Source organism: Balaenoptera acutorostrata, chromosome 2 (assembly GCF_949987535.1).
Source record: "Balaenoptera acutorostrata chromosome 2, mBalAcu1.1, whole genome shotgun sequence".
Taxonomy (NCBI): domain Eukaryota; kingdom Metazoa; phylum Chordata; class Mammalia; order Artiodactyla; family Balaenopteridae; genus Balaenoptera; species Balaenoptera acutorostrata.
In genome coordinates this window covers 152,264,382-152,271,725 of record NC_080065.1, presented here as the reverse complement: position 1 = coordinate 152,271,725, position 7,344 = coordinate 152,264,382, and the positions used below count along the sequence as shown (strand labels likewise).

General features: G+C 33.0%; 1 long non-coding RNA gene across 1 annotated transcript in view; it reads right to left on the bottom strand.

Annotated features, from left to right (window-relative positions):
* Positions 1-724: 724 nt before the first annotated feature.
* LOC130706480 (uncharacterized) overlaps positions 725-7,344 on the bottom strand; it is a 412,451-nt gene continuing 405,831 nt past the window's right edge. Inside the window, exon 4 of the long non-coding RNA XR_009006708.1 lies at positions 725-799. This is a non-coding gene — a long non-coding RNA (uncharacterized LOC130706480). The remainder of the gene's footprint in view (positions 800-7,344) is intronic.

Genomic DNA, 7,344 nt, shown 5'->3' with positions numbered 1-7,344 from the left:
AACTTCTCCCTCCAGGAAAGTAAAGGAGCAGCCCTTTTGGAATGGTGTGTCAATAAGAATTTGGCATGCTGAACTTGGAAAGAACTGGAGGAATGGGAAAAAATACCATAGCCTTTTTTTTGCTTTACTCTGTAACATGGAAAGGACTTTAATACATGCCTTATCAGTGGTTCAGCTCAAATGTAATACAAGCTAATATATTAGTGATTTTCCTTCAAAGCCCTGCCCTCTGGAACCATCAAGGGAAGAGGAAGGAGACTTATTCAGATGCTAGAGATTTGAGTGATATTAAGCAAATCACTTACCTTTGTTTAGTTTATTTTCATCTCAATGGCTGATCATTTGAGAAAGAGCATACTGTCCATTTTAAATATTACCATTATTTGGCTCTAAACCTGCCTCCTTCCTATCACCTAGATGGAGGCCGATCTTGAAAAATGGCTAGCACGCATCACCAGTTCAGTACCCCCTCCCCCCGCCAAAAGAAAAAAAATATGAAGATAGATAGACAGTTAGGGCTAAGAAAAGTGAACCTTGAGAATTCTACAAAAGGAGGAAATGTCTTAGAAGAATTTCCATATTTATATACTCTCAGTGTTTTTACTTAAATCACTTGCAGATCGTGAAATGGGGCCACAGGGACTTTAAGGCTTTATGATCAGAATGACTATGTGTGTTTCATTTCATCTTAGGCCCTGGAAAAATAAATATTCTACTTACCCAGTCTGGCACCAAGGGATAACGAAACTATTTCCTTATGGCCTCCTGGTGGGTCAGCATCCTCCTGAAAATATTCTTCCTACAGGGTGAAAAATAAAGCTCCATATAACAATACATAAAATACTTTTTAGCTCTTTAGAAGAAAAATCCAGGATAAATTTTAGCTGTTATTATTATCATTATTATCTCTCACTCAATCAATATAATCTGACACATTATATTCCCTTTTGGCTCATGGAACCACTTTCCTGAATGTTAGTTCATAAAAAATTCACATATAGTAAAAAATTCTTTATGCCTAGAAATTCAGTGAACCCCATCATTTATGGAAAAGCTGTCCCTTCTGATCATATAAAAAAAAATTATGTTTTTCTTGGATGTTTTTATTTCCATCAATAGAGTGTTCTATCAAAAACAATCCAAAATATGGAAACAAAAAAAGGTTAGTGGAATAGAAACAAGATCATACTACACAATCTGTTTCTATAAACCAATCTTGAGTTTCAAGACATTTTCAAAGGCATTAATTTCCCCATATTCTCTTCACAGAGCTGAAATTGATCTTTTTTTTTTTTAAAGGTATGAATCTTTTCAAGGAGTGCCATTTAAATGCTGAGAGCGTCAAATTAAAAAATGAGGAATCCTTGCAAGGACTCCATAATGTCTCAATTTCAATTCACTGCAAAGACTAAAATAAATTGTATATGATTCTTCCAAAGTGGTACTTATTAGTATATTGTAAAGGAACAGGAAATAGAGAGGTTTTTTCAGTTATGTAAAAAAAATGAGAATTAGATGCTTAGGGAACCCTCTTATCACAATGGAGTTTTTAACCACAGCATTGCACTAAATTAGAGAATGGTCGATACTGTGTCTCTATTTTAACTAAGGAGAGATGGTGCCTGAATATCATTCAACCTAAAATTCAGATTTCTTTACTGTATCTTTAGTATGTATGGAAAGTCAACTTCACTGGTCATATCTCCTGGAGCTTAGAAACTGATTCATCTAACAAGATTTCCAAATAATTAATGATTGCATAATTGCATCCAAAGTACCTACTCAGCTCTGCTATTGCAGTGCAGATGATCATCTGACCTATTCAAGTTGTGCAACTGATGAAAATATTTTTCTTATTCCTCTTCCTTGTTTTGAGCAGTAATTAAATATTCATTAAATAAAGAATATATAATGCCCTTTTCATGAATACTTGGGTCATGTTTGGCAGAAGTCTACTCACTTTCATGTTTCAAGATTTTAAAAATTTAACTATACCACCTCTTTGAAGATTTGCTTTTTCTTTTAAACTTTCTGTCTTTTGTTTCCTGAGCTCCAGTTTGACATTTTTAATTTCTATCCCAGTTTTGCCTTGTATACAATCACAATTATATAAAAAAGTAATAAAATCCAATGTTTGCAAAATTCAAATATAATTTTATTAAAAACGTAAATGAAAGGAAATGTATACCAAAATGAAAGCATTTTTATGCTTTCAAAATTATTTTATTTTAAAATAACTGAATTACTTATTAAAATTAAAAATCAAAATATAAATTAGAATATAATTTTAAAAAATTATTCAAATAAAACTAAAATGCTTTTTTGGAAATTTAACTTAATGTTTTAATATAGTTTTATAAAAATAAAATATAATTTTAGCATTCATTGTCTCTTTAGTGAGTAATGTAAAAAATCTTTATCACACTTCGTAACACTTCAAATGTATTTGTATAGATTTGTATAATATACACAAATTTAAGAATATATATTGTTTAATGATTTAAAACTTCTTCAGTTTCCATGTGCAACTGTGGTGAACACCATGCCAATTCATGACTACCTCAGGACCACAAATTGGAATAGGAAGAGAACAAGAAATGGATATTCAGAGCTACTGGGAAATACTATTTCATCATTCACGAATCTATTACACGTATGCTGAGAGAAAGAACTTGACAAGTTAATTAATTTGTCTTTTCTCTTATTTAAGTGCTTCCCTGCTCAAAACCTCCCTGTACTCTGAAGCAGTGTCCGTCTTCAGTGTTGGCTGTGACACAACCCACAACCTTCAGAGCATTTGAACTCATTTATTTGCCTTTTTAAGACAAGAGGCAAGAGGTCTGAAGAAGCACTTTCCTGGTGTCTGAACTGGGATCTTAAGGGTGATAAGCAGCCCTGTGCCAGCTTTAAATTCCAGAACCTGAGAGTAAAATATCTCATCTTTTCAATAAACTTATTTCTTTGTGTTTTTGAGACACGCAAGACTCTCTAAAACATATGGAACAAGGCAAGGACTTCTCTTGTCCATACCTATAAGTGTTTTACTGCTGGAGACAAGGATAGCAAAGAGAGTTACTTTTCTTTACACACTCTATCTTATGGATTTTTTAACCACATAAATATATAACCAAATCAAAACGTACACATGACTCACGTTGGATTTTCCTAGAAGCAGTCCTAAAACAAGAATTACTTTTATGTAGTTTATTGCGAAATGGCCTCAGGAAACATTGATAGAGAAGTAAGGAAGTAAGACAGGAAAGGCAAGAAAGCTAATCAAGTGTACACTGGCAGCCTCTGTGGACAGCTGGAGCATAATCCCATGGGGGCTCTGGGAAGCAGCGCAGAGCACATGCCTCAGAGATCTTTCTCTTGAGGGACAAAAGAGGTGATCTTTTGTCAATCAGTTCCCTTCAGTCATTAATTGGGCATTGCTTCCCAAGGGCATTATTAGTACCCTGGCACTTCCAGCCTGCCTCATGCATAGGCAGAATTGGGCTCCAGAGCTCAGAGATATTTCAGGCCAAGAGTCTCCAATACTGGCAGTGGTGACTCATTTTGGAGTTGACATGCTCCAAAATGGTCTGTTGGAGATGGGTGTGGGAGGATATAAGCAAGAAACTGAGAGTGTCTGCTTCAATTTAAAAAAATACACAATTTTTTTTTTTTTAATTAAGAGAAGAGGGAACCCTCCTACACAGCTGGTGGGAATATAAATTAGTACAACTATTATGGAGAACAGTATGGAGGTTCCTTAAAAAACAAAAAATAGAACTACCATATGATCCAGCAATCTCATTCCTGGGCATATATCTGTAGAAAACCATAATTCAAAAAGATACATACACCCCAATATTCACTGCAGCACTATTTACAATAGCCAAGACAAGGAAGCAACCTAAATGTCCATCAACAGAGGAATGGATAAAGAAGATGTGGTACATATATACAATGGAATACTATTCAGCCATAAAAAAGAACGAAATAATGCCATTTGCAGCAACATGGATGAACCTAGAGACTGTCATACTGAATGAAGTAAATCAGACAGAGAAAGACAAATATCATATATCACTTAAATGTGGAATCTAAAAAAAATGGTACAAATGAACTTATTTACAAAACAGAAACAGAGTCACAGATGTAAAACACAAATTTACGGTTACCGGGGGAGAAATGGGGGCAGACGGATAAATTGGAAGATTGGGATTGACATATACACACTACTACACATAAAATAGATAACTAATAAGGACCTACTGTATAGCACAGGGAAATCTACTCAATGCTTTGTAACGACCTATATGGGAAAAGAATCTATAACAGAGTGGATATATGTATATGTATAACTGATTCACTTTGCTGTACAGCAGAAACTAACACAACATTGTAAATCAACTACACTCTAATAAAATTTTTTTAAAAATAAAAGAAAAGAAGCAATATTTGCCTATTCAGTGAATGCAAAATTCAAAATGAAGTCAGATTTTCCCTTATTCCAAAGGTCACGTAAGTCAGATGTAGCTTTATTGTGATGAAGGAACATGTATTAATATTTGCAATATTAGCAACCCTTATATCCAAGCAGTGTCATTGGGGCTAAGCTTATGTCTTTTTAATAATATAAAAAATAAAACTTATAATTTACAACAAATAGGAACATTGTGATCTTGACTATTATTAATGGCTGCATTTATAAATTCAGCAGCATCTTTTCAGTATGTTTTCCCAACATACTCCAAGAGCCTTTATAAACACTTTGTATACATTTACTTACAAAAATCCTTTAAGACCAAATCAATGCTTTATCTTTCCCATGCCTCAGGCTAGGAAAAACCTGCAAATCTCTGATACTATATGGAAGTACACCTATTCTCAGTGGACCTAAGCAGTTTTTTTTCCTCTCTCTCTTTTCATGAAATCTTTAAAAATATTATATGAATTTATTGTGTCTCCTTTTAATGTCATCTGAAGTAGGCCATCCATGAAAGTGCTTATTGTTTTAAAAAGAATTGGTCTTTTTAAGAAAAGGATATCATAATTCTGCGAGTCAGACTTAATGGTTCTAAAAGAAAAAGTCAAAATTCATGCAGTAGATTAATTCTTATCAGTGATGAAACTGTGACCTAAATCTTATTTAGAATAAGACACTTTAAGAAAAAACAATAATAGTTCATTTGCTTGGTCCATTTTTTTTTATTTTTCTATTTCAGATGTAGTCCACATATTTTTCTTTTAATTTTTAGAGCTAGGTTATCAAACTTAAGAAAGATCTGCTCCTAAAAACTTAAGTTTCAAAGCTTACACATTATGAATTTTATTTTCTTTCAAAAAGCAACAAGCAAATAAAACATGTAAACACACATAACCATTACTAATGGAAGTGATAATTGTTGCATATGCAGGTACAGACATAAGTTTCAAGAGTATTCTTGGGTGATGAAAATTGCTCATATAAAATTACATACGTATGAATTTTATATATATGTAGCTGATTTTCTTTTAAAACACTCCCTTTAACTTCTTTTTGTTGTTGTTGCTTTAAGAAAGAGAACAGATATAGCCTGCAAATTCCAAGCATCTAACAGTAGAAAAAAATGATCTGTTTGTCTCCTCACAATACAAAACATTTTCATTAGAATTTAATTCACTGAGTGTGTTGATTTTTCTACCAGTTAAGAAGAGTTTATGTTGTGTCTCTATGAGAAATTTCTCCCTTGCAATAAGACATTATTTAAAAACTAGGAAAGAAGGAAAATGAAGTGTGGGATAGGCAACATGCTCCTTTTTTTCCCCCAAGATCTACAGACTTCAATGTAATTAAGGAAAAAATAAAACCTCTTTAAATACAAAATTGCCACATACAAAGAATACACAAATGTAAAGGTATTTGTTAATTTGTAGAAACATTCTTCCCCCTTCCTGTCAAAGCACATAGTTTAGAAACAAATTAGATTTCCATGCATTCTGGACATTTCTGATTTTTCTTTCATATTATTCAGTGTCTTCATCTTGTGATTATTCTTCTACCTATGGTAAAAATCCTTTTGTGGCAGGCCACATTGTTACTATTGAACAATGAGGGATGTTATCAGCAGAGGAGCATGAAATCAGGAGTACATAAGAATTAGGAGCTAATAAGGCTAGAATCCATTAACATGACAAATTCCATTTTCTAAAGCCATAGCCATAAATATTTTTAAGAAAACTAGATACTAAATTATAATTGTTTCTAAGTGTTTCTGTAGATTTCTTTTGGCTTTTCTAACCATTAAAAAGACACCCTTAGCTCTTGGTACCTATAAAGATGTAAGAACCCACAAACATGGTAGCAACTGATCCTTAGATACCCAAGAAACAAATCACCAGAAAGGAAGCTAAGAAATAAATAGTTCACTCTATTGGGTGATTGGTGATATTTAAGCAGAAAATGAACTACAGCAAAACAACAATTATGAGTTCTCTACTTGATCTATAAGTAAATTCTCAAGGAATATACAAATTTTAAGTTTTAAAAATTTTCTGTAAGGTACAGACAAACACAAAGCAGAAAGTTGGAGTGAAATGTTTCTGAACTTCTCCAGAGGAGTATGGGCTTGCTGATAAAAAGTAGCATTTAAATTTTTTTCCCCAACAGAGTAATACATAAACCCTTTTTCTTTCTTTTCCTCATTCTAAATGTTAGCACTATTGAAAATGGCTTTGAGTTACACTGGTTTACTTGATGTCCAGTTTCAGGGTGATTGAGAAATACTTAGATTATATCTCCCAAGGCAGAGTGAGATAGAGAGCTTAAAAATAATCTAGCCACTCTGGATATTTTAAGGCAAAGGGAAATAGTATTGTCCTCCACATTGGACAGCAGAGCCCAGGGCTCCCATGTCTCCACCTCCATCATCTCAATCATCTACATAACTATTCTAATTATCTAACTTTGTTAACACAACCTTAAGATCCCTGTAGATATCTCAGAACATTCTCTAAATTCTCTTGGATACCAGTAAATCCAATTTACATGCCTTCAATGCTTGGTTTTGGGACAATAAAACATTTACTTTATCAAATCCCATTTAATGCAAAAAAATAAAATCTTCTGTCTTAAATAGCTAAAATACATAGGCTTCCCAACTGTACCCCCCAAATTCAATTAATATGTTAAATAGGTATATTAAGCTCTTTTACAAACCGAAATCAAGCATGATTGAAACCATCAGAGTACTGAGAAACCAGTCTTCAAACACTTATCAAGACGGTATTGTTCAAAAAGTTTCAATTACATTAAAAAAAGAACACAAACAAATATAGGTACTTAATTCATTAATAGCTTGATTGTTACTAGGATTT